Source organism: Podarcis liolepis, assembly GCF_965112155.1.
Source record: "Podarcis liolepis genome assembly, chromosome: 6".
Classification (NCBI taxonomy): Eukaryota; Metazoa; Chordata; class Lepidosauria; order Squamata; family Lacertidae; genus Podarcis; species Podarcis liolepis.
In genome coordinates, this window is record NC_139559.1 from 44831799 (window position 1) to 44845795 (window position 13997).

A 13997-nucleotide genomic window follows, 5' to 3' on the forward strand; every position below is an offset into this window, starting at 1 on the left:
ACGCGGCTCTTTAAAGGGAGCGTTGAGCAGAGCCTCCCGTCTGCATTCGCTCCATAAGATGCATACACATTTCCCCTTACTTTTTAGGAGGGGGAAAGTGCGTCTTATAGAGCAAAAAAGTATTTCTTGAATCTTCCAACACACAGCTTCACTGGCGTACTGACTTTATGAGAGAGGGAGAAAAAGTTTTCACCATCTGCTTTCTCTATGCCATGCATCATTTTATAAACTCCGATCACGTCTCCTCTCACTCACCTTTTCTCTAAACTAAAAACTCCCCAATGCTGCAACCTTTTACTCACAGGGAAGTTGCCCTCCATTCCTTTGATCATTTTGGTTGCCTTTTCCTGAATCTTTTCCAACTCTGCAGTATCTTTTTTGAGGTGAGTCAACATTTCAGTTGGTCACGATTAAAGAGATTTGGAAAGTTTCAAAATAAAAGTGGCAGTTTTAACTATAAGACATGTACGTTAATGTAACTTACCTCCTCCTCTATCTGGCTTATTGGGTGGATTTCTCTCTGCAAAAGCCTATCTGGCATGCAGAGTCCTGGCAAGCAGTGCCCAAGGGATGACATCATGGTCCCTGTCATGAAATATGTAGTAGTTATTGCTAAAGTGGCCTTTGAACTTCTGTCCTACTATTAATTTGTAAGTTTCAAGCTTGCTCACGCAAGGCAGAAAGTGGGAACGAGTTCTTTAAAAAATATTTGCCAATGTGAAGTTTTGCACTTGAAAAACAAATGGAAAAAAAGATGATGCATCTAAATCGGAGGTGTCAAATGTAAAGCCCAAGAACCACATCATGTCAATGGAGGTCCCCAATGCAGCCCTCAGCACCCTATCACAATTCATGCAAATGATCCTAACCCCTACTTTGAACTATTTCTGTGACATCTACCAGCAATTACGGCAATACTCATGTTAAGAAGAGAGAATTAGTAAAGGGTGAGGCCAGAAATGTCACACACAAGACCACATAGAACACAGTTTTCTAAACTGTGTGTCGTGACACATTAGTGTCGGCTGCAGTGTGTAGGTGTGTCACACAAACACTCCCGGTGTTCCTCCCGGGGCTGGAAAGGGGCTAGTTTAACCTCCAGTTTGCTAGTAAAATTGAATTACTGTGTCGTGAAATAATGCAAAGCTGAATTACTGTGTCACAAAATGCTGCATGTCTAAAAAGTGTGTCACCAACATGAAAAGTTTGGAAAGCTCTGACATAGAAGACTTAACAACAGAATGATTCTGGATGTTGTGAGAAGCTCTTTCATCAGCTGCCTTCAGAGCTGAATATGAAAAGATGGGCTAAAATTTGTTAAAACAAACAGAGATTGCGTTACCTGGGGACTGAGTTTGCAGGCTTTGCAATGTGATTTCCCACATTTCAAGATATCATGTCCATTACCGCTTCTGTCCCTTATTTTAGAGGGCAGGGGTTACATGGGACAACAATAAGAATTATAATGGCCCGTTTTTGGAGTTCCTGCTTCACAGCTGTCAGAATAGATCTCATCCTGCTGGATCAAATAGGATCAGCTGTGTAATCAGATAGTGCAAAGATGAGCTGAAGGAACACATGTAACAAAGTGGCTGGAGGAAAATCAATAATATAGATTTTGTTGCCATTCAGTCAACAACACATAAGAACCTAGACCTCAGCAAGTTGAAGATCATGTGCTGATTGCCTTAACACTAGAAAAGTGTTTAGCTCTAGGCCAACTTCAGCTCTTTACAATCAATAGCAAAGCAATAAGAATCAATAGCAGTAGGACCGAGCAGTATCCCAGGGGACTATACCTATCAAGTTGATGATAGGTATAGAAAGACAAAGGTAGGATGGAGAGAGAGAGAGAGAGAGAGAGAGAGAGAGAGAGAGAGAGAGAGCTTGCAAGAAGAACAGAGTGGGCAAAGCAGTATTTGCAAGTAAAAGGGGATTTCTCTGGGTACATAAAATATATTGTATTTTTTATTGTTTTATCACATTTGAAACCATGAAATACAAATGCTCATCCATCCCAGCAATAAATGTGCAGCATGTTCTTACACAAGACTTCCTCCAAATAATCCTGGAAACTGTGGCTTACCCCTTACAGAGCTACAATTCACAGCACCCTTAACAAACTACCTTTCCCAGTATTCTTTGAGAGACGTCATGTGCTTTAAGTGCATGGTGTGCACATAGCTACTGGTAAATCTCTGGTCCAGGTAGATGGCTCCCTATAATCCAATGGAGCTTTGTCTGTTACCAGCAGTTCTACTTTAAGGGTGGAATTCAATGTTGCACTATGATGAATGTCCCATCAGTGCAAGGATTTCAACTTGCAGGATGGACAATCCCTCTTCTCCTCCCTCCTGTACACTGTTTTGGAGGTTCTCCTAACCCACTCAAGCCAATTTTGGAGGAGCATAGAGGGAGGAGGGAGGAAACCCTACTGCACAAGTGGGCACAGGGCTTCTGCTGGTGGGGCTAATTAGGTGAATCCTGCCCTAATTGTGGAACTCAGCCCAAGAGGTCCATCTGTGATTTCCTAGCGGTGAGATCATTCCTCTTTGCTTATAAACATATTAATGAATCTAAACCACTCTGCCATGAAGACATCTTCATATTGATCGTTTCTTCACTGGCTGGTAAGTTTTTCTGCCGATGCCAGGATATTTACCTTTTGAGATCTTCTGTGCAAAGAAGAGTCAAGTGGTGTTATCTTCTGCCTTTAAACTTTTTGGATCACATCAACCACAGATGCTGCCTAGTGCTAGCATCAGTGCATGCAGAGACTTGCATCAGGACAAGGGGTTCATGTGCAAAAGCTCCTGAAGGAAAGTCAAGCTAACCTATGAAATTGAAATCTTTATACTCTGTCGACAACATGGGACCTTTCTAGATGATAAGTGGGGAAAGCAGAATTTTTAATGGAATACTCACAATATCTTCATTCATAGTACAATAGTATGTCCTCACACAATTGGTGGAGTTAGTCATGTTGTGGGAAAAGTATAACCATGTTGGGTCAGGCATTACCTGTTTACCACATTTTTTTTGGAAGGGGAGCCTAAAATCACAGGAGGCATTTATTCCACTGCTGCAGAGGGGGACTGCTTAGAACCAAAAGAAAACAACAACGAAAAGGATAGAAAAGTTATAGGGGATAATACCAGGAGATGGAATAGACTTATGAGAATTCTTTCCTCCTTTAAAGAAAAAAAAATGATATTCATGGAGCCACATTCCATACAGCACTGACTCCAAACAGACACAAGGAGGGAAGACAAGATGCAGAAGTCTCTGGGATAGTAGGGAGCGGGTTTCTCCCATCCCTACTTGGAGATGGCCGCAATTGAACCAGGAAACCTCTGCATACAAAGCAGATGCTCTACCACAAAATGCCAACTCTGAGTACCTCTGAATACCAGGTGTTGGGAGGGACATAGTGGGAAAGGCAGGGTTTGGTCTTCATGGCTTATGGGTTTCCTGGAGGCATCTGGATGACCGCTGTGAGAAACAGGTTGCTAGATTGGTCTTTGGACTGATCCAGGGTATAATCTTAACACAAAGCTACATCCTTGCTGAAGCTAAGCTGGTCTGGTCAGTTTCTGGATGGGGAGAACTATATGTAGCTTTGGGCTCTATGAGATAGAAGCATCCTTCGGCCCTATGACAGAGGAAAGGCAGGATATAATTGTAAGAAAACTAATACTGAAAAAAGAAGCCTTGTTAGAAGGGCTCCATGTTGACACCAAAGTATGAAGGTATCTGAGCCATACATTTGCTTGACTCAAGTTTCGGTGCTGTCGTGCATGGGCCGTTAGTCCTGCTGGCTCCAAGTCTCTGCATGCATTCATGCCAGCATTAGGAAGCATCTGCTGTCAACGTGATCCCACAAGGTCAAAGGTAGGACGTACAACACCGCTGACTTCCGCAACCTGATAGTGCAAAAGATTTTTGTTTCCTGGAAAACCCTTCTTCGCTTGCCACTGCTACTTTGCCCCTCCCCTGCACCAATTCTTCCTGCAAAAATTTCCCGGCAACAACGGACTGCGGTTAAGTGCTGGGGGGGGAAATAAAGTGACATTTATCACAACAGATGGGCTGCTGAGAGAATGATGTTTGGATTCCCGCAACAACTAAGTAACAACTGCATCAGCCCATGATCTCTGACATTTCAGCACACTTTCCGACTCTGACCTTTTCCCCAGCAGCTACAAAATGGTTGTTGTCTCCACTCCCGTTGGTTCTTCTCTGTGGCTATTGACAGATATAGAATGGAAATCTCACAGTACGAGCTATTCAAGATGCTTCAGAGATTAGAGCTGTTGATGGAAGTTCATGTAAACATCCTAAAAACAATAAAGGAAATAGTTTTGATTTTCCACATTATTCATAAATAATCTATGAATGGGGGGGGGGATAGGGTGCATCTGTGTTACGCATATGTTAAGGATATGTCCATGCTAAGTGGTGTGTGTGTGACTGCATGTCTTTGTGTGGCACCACACTCTGGGAATTTGATTTCATGGTAATGTGGCCTTCAGCCCCCAAAAGATTATTATCTCATTGCCAAAACCCCACCAGTTATTCTGACTAAATTGATTATTGTGTGTGTGTGTGTGTGTGTGTGTGTGTAAAAGAGAGCGGATGGCAATGTGGTCTAAACCACTGAGCCTCTTGGGCTTGCCGATCAGAAGGTCGGCAGTTTGAATCCACATGACAGCATGAGCTCCCATTGCACTGTCCCAGCTCCTACCAACCTAGCAGTTTGAAAGCACACCAGTGCAAGTAGATAACTAGGTACCACTGCGACAGGAAGGTAAACGGCATTTCCATGCGCTCTGGTTTCCGTCACGGTGTTCCGTTGTGCCAGAAGCAGTTTAGTCATGCTGGCCACATGACCCAGAAAGCTGTCTTTGGACAAACACTGGCTCCTTCGGCTTGAAAGCAAGATGTGCATCACACCCATATTTGACTGGACTTAACTGTCCAATGGTCCTTTACCTTTACCTTACCTATAGAAGCAATATAGCTCTACTGGGGGACAAACAACAGGAGAGGGTTGTTCCCTTCATAGCCAACTTGTGGGTCTTCCAGAGGCATCCAGATGACCACTACTGAAAACAGAGTACTAGTCCCAAGCTGCAACCCTGTACCCATTTACTTGGAAGTAAGCCCTCTTGATCTCACTGGGGTTTACTATTGAGTAGACATGTCTAGAATTGCATTATACATGGAGCTTTGATCCAGTACAGCAGGATTATTCTTACATCCTTTCACTTGTTATTTTATTTGTTTAATAAATTTATGCCCATCAGTAAATAGCTCCAGAGTACACACACACACACTTGATAGATAGATAGAAAGATAGATCTTGCTGCTCCCTCTCCCTACCCACCACTCAGCTCATTTTAGATGGAGACACTCAGAAGAGGGTCTCCAAAGATAATGGAATAAATGGTTCTTCAGGTATCTAGATCCCAAGCCATGCAGGGCTTTAAAAGTAAGCATCAGCACTCTGAAATTGACTCAGAGTCTGAGTGAGAGACAGTGCAGCTCTTTAAGCACAGGTGAGATATGTTGCCAATGACCAGTCCCAGTTGGTACCGTAGCAGCTGCATTTTAGAGTAACTGCAGTTCCCAGCCTTCATGAGCAGCCCTTTGTACAATGCATCACAGTAATCTAACCAGAGGTTTACTAGAGCAGGGATAACTGTGGCTAGGTTTTCTCTGTTCAGAAGGGGCTGCAATTTGTACACCTATGTCAGTGAGTGGCAATCTCCAGTGGAATGGCTGGATCTACGAGCTTCTCTATTAATCATCACCTGGCCTGTTACTGTTTCCAAGCTCCTCTAAACTAGCATTTTCTCTGCCTCATTTGAATCAGATTTAAGAGAGATGTCATCTGCATGCTGATGACACCCAACTCTAAAACTTCTGAGTTGTCTGATGTTAAAAATATCTTCTTAAATGATTCAGTCTCCTTTGGCAATAAAGACTAAAAGCAAGAGGTGTAAAAAGTCACAGACCTCTTTGCATATTTTCTGCCTCATCTTTTATCATTTGCAGCACTTTTTCATATGAAAGTAGATGTTAACAAGCATATCCTTCGTCATTGCAATTATGATGCATCATTCATCATTGTAACAACCCATTTTACAAACGGGAAGCAGATGCCTAGAGAAGATGAAATTACAAGACCAGCAAGGGTGCCAATGACTGAGTAGAAAGTTTAAATTCATGTCTCTCCAAGCCCTTATTCAAGGATGCAAGGAATCTTCATGGTGGTGGCGGCGGTGGTATTACAAGTCTCAGTGACAACACTGTCTTACAACAACTTTGCCCATGTGGGTTTATACCCCTGTTCCTGCTCTTTGAGCTGCCTCCTTTTAAAGAGAATCATTGTGGTTACTGGAGTGCCTCTTGCTGGGTGCTATTAAACACATCCCGGGAATACATACAGTATTTGGTTAGCTCGCTCCTTGCTAGAGTGTTTGCCCCTGATACGAAACAGACTTCATTCCCCTTTGCATATGTAACCAGCAGTGTGGGAGCCACTTCTGTGTGGTGTAAACTTGTTGTGAAACAGGCCATGTGCATATAACATGATCACAGGGGTGGGCTCTGAGTCCCCCCCCCATGCAATCAATGCTCTTCCAAGAGGGAGAGGGCCCATTGGATGGGACAAACTCATGCAGTCATCCCTCCCTACGTAGTTAACATTATTCACCAGCGATGTTGGATGGTGCTGTGTGCAAGTGGTTCCCACACTTGAAGGTGCACTTTTGAAGGCGTTTTTTGTGGTAAGAGGTTCAAATGATAGATGTAAAAATGCCTCCTTTATAGACTTTTTAGAGGAGCAAAGTAACTCTGGGTGAAGTGCTGATACAAAACTCAGCTGGTTTATTCTCTCAAATATTAAACGTCACCCCACAGCTGGGTCTCAGTATAAGAATCATGTTGGCTCAACAAGAGAAGCCCCTGGGGCCATGACAACACCACTGAAAGATCCAAATAGGAAGCCATTCATTGTGTAAATATTAAATTTTCTGACAAGTTGTTGCCCCAACATTTTTGGATAAAACATACTCATTTTTCTTTTACATGGATGTAACTTTGCTTTAACCAATGATGGTTGGCTGGCTGATTTTGCTGCTGCCTGCTTTAGTTCAGAGCAGTATATGGCTCCCTCCATACACCGCAACTAGAGGAAAACTAAACAGTTTTTTTTTTTAAAAAAAGCACATTTCTTCTAAATCTGGAAACAGACTTCAAGGCACAAGGGACAAGACCTTTAACTATGTTGATTTATATGCTGAAGTTATAAATTACACATTTACACACTAGTGTAAACACTCATAAAGCAGGCTTATATCCACAGTATTACATGCAATCAAATGCCAAAACACTAAACAGCTACATACATAACACTGGCTAGGAAAACACAGGGTATTAGCATTGCACTCCACAATCAAATTCAGAATCAATAGATGCACTGAGAGAGCCAGCTGCCACTCCATAGGGAAGTCAATAGGATTAAAATATTGATTCTAAATAGGCTGGGCAGTCTGAGCCTCATCTGATGTTAATTGTCTTTAATGTGTGATGAAAGCAATGAAACTTTGCTGAATCACACCAGCAGCTGATCTTGGCTCTTTGCATTTGGGACACACAGCTCCAAAGTAATAATCAGGCGGATGAGTTACATACACCTGCACTCTCCCCCCCCCCCCGGGAGAAAAGTCTTGCCATTTATTGCGACTATTTAGAAGGAGGAGTCAAAGCTCAGCACATCCTTTGCAAGCAGAAGATCCTAGGTCCAATGCCTGGTGAAAATGATTTTAGGTATTGTAATCACATTTAATTGACCTGTGCGTTTAAAGTCTTGAATGAGATACAGAAAGGCATGAAAGGAGCCTTATTCTCAGGATGTAGATTAATTTCTTATTTAGGTGTAGTGATAAGAACAGCTTACAGTGATAGGAACAACTTCAAGTGGCAATCTCAAACTCAGGTTAGGAAATACTTTTGCCTGACCCCAATCATAGTTGACAGTACTGAGGACTTTAGTACTGGTCTGTGAGCATTAGTTTCAGAATTCACTGTAAACAACATCTCAGCATCCATTGATGGTCACATCCTTTCCCTTTAATGCTGTCTCGAGTATTTCCTTGCCAAAATTCATACAGGAAAAATGATTGGGAAGGTCAGTAAAAATGATCTGGTAAGTGGGATACCTGCCATACAAGGAGAAATGGAAGAATAATGGGATTCCTAGCTTTGGAAGAAAATGCTACACCATCTGACAAAAATCTGTGAGATCAGTAATTATGTGAATGCAGCCCATGAACAAGAGACCCTTATTGAAAAGGTGAGTGTGTTTATACAGTGCAGTTTATATATGTAGAACAAATGGCCATGGGGATTTGATAAGGTCAAGACTGTGTATAACAGGATTGTTAAAGGGGTAAGACAAATTTATGGACAGGTCTATCAAAAGCTATTAGTGAAGAAAGATGATTTTTTTCTCTTGCATGTACAACTCTTTAAAAGCACATGCTTTTAAAAAGTTGTACATTCAACTGGAAACACTGAGCAATCATGAGCTCCCTAGTTCATGTCCCACTTCTTTTGGAGGGGCTTCATTTTAGAGGAAAAATTCACAGGAGGAATATAGTCAAGATGAAAAGCTCAATCCTACCATGTTTAAGTCCCACTGGAATTAATGGGGCTTACACCCAGATAAGGCGGTATAAGATAGCAGTCTTTGCCCTTAGAATCATTTATTACAGGGAATAATATGCACGTCAAAGAAAGAAAAAGTGAAGAAAGGAGAAAATTGTCCCAGTTTTACAGCTGGATTAAGGAATGGGGAAACCTGTCCAAGGCTGCAGTCCTAGGTACAATTACTTGGAAATAAGACCAAGAGAAATCAATTAAATCTATTTCAGACTACATATGCTTAGGGGCTCAGAGACTATGAGCAAAAACCAAATCTGACTTCCTCTACCACAGAACTTTATCCCACAGCTGTGCAAATTCAAAGCATTTTCAGCGACAAGATGAGACCCAAATTATTCAGTCCTCCTTAGCCTCTTAGGAGCAGTCACAGGGAAAAATCCAATCTCTGTGGCAGAATGGGGAAATATTGTTTTGAGGATGTTGTTGTTGTTATTCTTTTAATTGGCAGTTGTTCTCCCCACAAGAATAGTGTTGTGAGTTTGGGGGTGGGCTAGCCTGCATGAAGGCTGAATCCCTTGTCCTGGATCCAGCAAGGGTTACAGTCTAATGGAGAATTCAGTTGTGGAAATAGCAAGGCCCGCTTCTTGGTGAGTTAATGGGCCTAAGCATGATGTTCATGTAACAAAGGACAAATGAGTGAGTCCCCTCGCTCACCTGGCTGGTAGTGAGAAAGACAAAGACAAACACAGAGTTGTGTTTGTGAGCTGGGCTAGAAGCAGGTTGTTGGGAGTCACAGCTCTACTTGACTTTTGCTGGAATCCAAGGCTGGGGCTATGTGAAAAGCAAGAGCTTCTGGGGTAGTAAAGCTGTGAGCGCCTTCATCTTAGGCAGAGGTTGTATGTATACAGTCTCCACTCTCCCTCATTCCAAGGAAACCGACCCCACCTGGAACCCCTAGCATCCTGCACTGCTCAGAGCAGTCATAGGCAAACTCTGGTCCTCCAGATGTTCTGGACTACAATTCCCATCATCCCTAGTGGTCAGGGATGATGAGAATTGTAGTCCCAAACACCTGGAGGGCTGGAGTTTGCCTATGCCTGGGGTGGCATGCAACACTAGTTTCCGTGTGGTGAGGTGCTGAGAAGAACCCCAGATGCAGAATGGAAATTGCCAAGGTTTTCTAGCAGGAGAGAATGACTAGGCACAGGGGTCAGCAACCTTTTTCAGCAGGGACCGGTCCACTGTTCCTCAGACCTTGTGGGGGGCTGGACTATATATTTTTTTGGGGGGTATGAACGAATTCCTATGCCCCACAAATAACCCAGAGATGCATTTTAAATAAAAGCATACATTCTACTCATGTAAAAACACCAGGCAGGCCCCACAAATAACCCAGAGATGCATTTTAAATAAAAGAACACATTCTACTCATGTAAAAACACGCTGATTCCCAGACCGATGGTGGGCCATTTTGAGAAGGCAATTGGGCCGCATCCGGCCCCCGGGCCTTAGGTTGCCTACCCCTGGACTAGAGCATCCTTAGAAGGGAAATGCTCCTTGTCTTTAATGAATGAACAAACAGCAATGCCATCGGGGCAAAGTACATTTCATTTCCCATTAACAACTTGCAAATGCTTTTGATTCTCCTTTTTTAAAACCTGAAATTTTCCATTCTGGCTTGGGCTGGAAATTTGTTGGAAGAACATGGAGGTCAGGGCTGGCCCAACCATGAGGCAAGGTGAGATCCTCAGGTAGCAACGTCTATAGGTGCAGCAGATCCGGCCTCCAAGGAATGCATTGCCTGCTGCTTCTGCAATGCCAGTGATGGCTGCGGTGCACTCCTTGGAGACTGGATCTGCTGCATCCTCGGCAGCCCCTCCCCTCCAAATACCACATCTACAGCAGCCTCATGGTGAATAGGAGGCATGGCTGGTCTTCTCCCAGTCCTAGGGAGGAAATGGCACAGGCTGTCCTCTGGGGTCTTCTGGGCTTAGCACTCACCCAGGGTGATTCAGACCAGACCCCCCCCTCCCCGACAGCCTTTGATTCCCACTTTAACCATCGGGTAAGGTTAACTTCATCCCCACCCCACCCTGTTCCTGATGTAGCTCTTCACTCCTCCTTGGTCCCTAGTGGATAGGGGCACACACACCACTTTGTGGCTTGCTTCATGTGCCCAAATGTATTGGGCTGGGCCTGATGGAGATGATGCAATTAAAACAATGTAATTCTGCTGAATTGGAAGGGTCCAGCAGTTCAGAAAGCAACAACTCATGCTAGATGAGTGTAAGACTGAAATGAAGGCATTCACCTAAGCACATGAACAGAGAAATGAGACCACATTCACTCCTTGGAGAGAGCTGCTTTTAACCACACTTTTGGAGAGGAAGGAAAGCTGGTCCAGCAGTATGCAAGTGGAGGATGGCTTTCATAGGCCAAACACATGCAAATTAAATGGATTCATATGAGCTACCAGCCGCCAGCACACCAGGTACTAAACCCAGGACTTCCTCCAAGAACTTATTGTAGACAACTGTCAGGTTGCAACAGCAGTCTCTCTCTCTCTTTTTTAATATATATTTTATTAAGGATTTTCTTGTTTTACAGAAGTGTAGTGCCTCGTATTTTTTTTTTCATGTAACATTTTTACAAATCCGTTTCATTTGTTGAGGCATTAGGGGGAGAAGAAAAGAAAAAAGAAAGGGGGGGGTGGAGAGAGGGAAGATGGATAGGGGTGGGGTTGGGTGGCGGTGTTTCTATTATGTTTAATGTATGTAGAATTTGGTGTCAGTGTTGCTTCTGTTGTTCACTTGTGTTCCTTTGGTGGTGAGAGAGGTTGGGGTTGGCCTAGGGTGTGATTGTTTGCTTGTGATTGGCTGTGGTGATCTTTGTTTTCGTGTGTGAGTGAGGTGGGTGGGTGTTTTGGATCAGGTTAGCCATATTGATTTGTATGCTGTTGGTGGATTATTGTCATTGTCCTGTTGGGCTGTGTATGTGATAAAGGGGAGCCATACTGGGGTGAAGGCGTCGAAGAGATTTCCCTCATTCCCTCTTCTTCAGCTTCTGCGCTTGCAAATGTACTATTCATGGGAAAGGAAATAACGGCATGTAAAGCGAAAGGCTGCATCTACTGAAACACTTGAATCCTGTGCTCTAGCTCTGATTCAGAAATGTTTGAAGCATGCTTGAGCACATGCATGCAAGACTTCTGGTAAACCCAAGCAGGTCCCTTACACCGAATCAGATTACTGATTGCTAACGCAGAGGGCTTTCCCTAATGTGCTTCCTAAAATTCTTTTAACTCAGGTTTGGAGAACATGTGGGTGTCAAAATTACAGCCCCCATCACCCCTGAACACTGGCTAGAGAGCCACAGGTTCTCCATCCCTGTTTTATTGGGAGATGTCAGGAATAGAATTTGGGATCTTCTGGTTGCTCAGTCGCAGCTGTGATCTTTCCTTCAATTTAGCCTTAACCAGCAAGCTGTGTCTCCTGAGGCTGTTCCTACATTTGGCCCTGAATATGTTGCTAAACTACCATTCCCATCACCCCTGGCCAATGGCCATTCTTGCAGGGGCTGATGGGAGTTGTAGTTCAGCAACAACTGGCAGGACAAAGTTTCCGTGCGCTGCTCTGGTTCGCCAGAAGCGGCTTAGTCATGCTGGCCACATGACCTGGAAGCTGTACACCAGCTCCCTCAGCCAGTAAAGCGAGATGAGTGCCGCAACCCCAGAGTCTTTCATGACTGGATTTAACTGTCAGGGGTCCCCTTAACCCTTTACTTTACCTCAAGTGTGGCTCCTGAGATGTTGTTGGGCTGCAACACCCATGAGCCCCAGCCAGAATGACCAATGGTTACAGATAGTGGGAACTTAGGTCCAGCAATATCCAGCAGGCCACGGGTTCTCTGCTATAACAAGGCTCACTGCAGCATAAGTTCATGTTTTTCCCTGCCTCACATAAAGTGAAACTGAAGGCTGACCACATATCTGGGAGCCTGCAAACTTCATCCAAGTTTGCTTTTTGGTCTGTCTGGAAGATAATCCCTTTCAAAGGCGGTTCATGAATCAATAGCTCTTAACAACTTGCAGTCAGAAATTATAAACAGTGACCAAAAGCAGCTAACAGAATGCTTGTTTACTGACATAGGAACTAGAACAGTTATTAGGTGTTGAGTGCAGGACTGCTGACTCCAAGTGTCCTAGAAACATGAGTGGGGCCCATGGGATTGGTTTATCAATATGAGATTTTTAAAAGAAAGGCTATTTGCTTTATACTTTCTGAAACTTTAGGGTCTCTTTTCAGTCATAACATCTTGTTTTTCTTCTCAAGCAGGAAGGTTAGAAATGTGAGATTTGCTCAAGGGTGTGTTTAAGGCTGGGGCCATTAAAAAAGAAAAAAAAAGAAAGCTGAGATCTTGTGAGACTGTCTCTAAGAAATAGCTAAAAGTCCTCAAGATAAAATCATAGGATTTAGTAACCCTATAATTTCACGTACCAAAAATTACATTTAATCAGCTAAAACAGACAATATGCAAAAAAGCAAATGGCATAACTTGACTACCTCTAATTTTCATTTCCCTCTTTTGCTCTAATAATATATATTTTCTAGTTATGCTCAGCAATGTTTTCAAATATGTTTATGACCTTAATCTGACCTGAGAAAGATCTGATTAAGTTTTTGCATCATAAACTTGAATGCAACATTTAGGCTGACTTGTAAAAATTTTATTCTATGCTTTATCTTATATAGAAGTGTATTTGTGGGGAAATACCTGCTTATTTTTTAAAAGATGAGCTCAGTCCATTAGCCTTTTTAGCATAGGTTTAGCTAGAAATCCTTATACTTTGCCTCTTGTCATGTTATAGAATTTGTCACCCTTAACCTCAAAAGAAGAACATCACATTGAACATTTCCTTGGGGAAAACCTATTGAAATCAGTGATGCTAAACAGGGATAGGATTGCCCTGTAACTAAGGGTGTTAATTTCACATTTTGTCATGGTTAGGCTCCAACCAGGATAAAAAGTGAATGGGTGAACTTTAAAAGTTGAGATTAGAGATTGCATCCTGGGTGAATCTCTGTAGTATGTACTGTGGCAGCTGTCATACAATCTAGCATTAAGGGCAGTGTGGTGCATATGTGCAATGACATGCAAGCACGAAGCTCAGAATGCAGTATTGGGTTCAGAATTCAGCTATCTAAGTATATCAGTTTTAATGAGGTGAGGAAAGCAAGTTTCTAGTCCATATGGTTGCAAAGATTTGATTTTGATAGCATTTTCCCAACAACCAAGTTGAGCTCAAAGCAACTCACAACAATAGCAAA

At 43.0% G+C, this 13997-nt stretch overlaps 1 long non-coding RNA gene across 1 annotated transcript in view; it reads right to left on the reverse strand.

Moving 5' to 3' along the window:
* Positions 1-483: 483 nt before the first annotated feature.
* The window catches only part of LOC310709542, a 28836-nt gene continuing 15322 nt past the window's right edge, over positions 484-13997 (reverse strand). The window contains exon 3 of the long non-coding RNA XR_014527570.1: positions 484-585. This is a non-coding gene — a long non-coding RNA (uncharacterized lncRNA). The remainder of the gene's footprint in view (positions 586-13997) is intronic.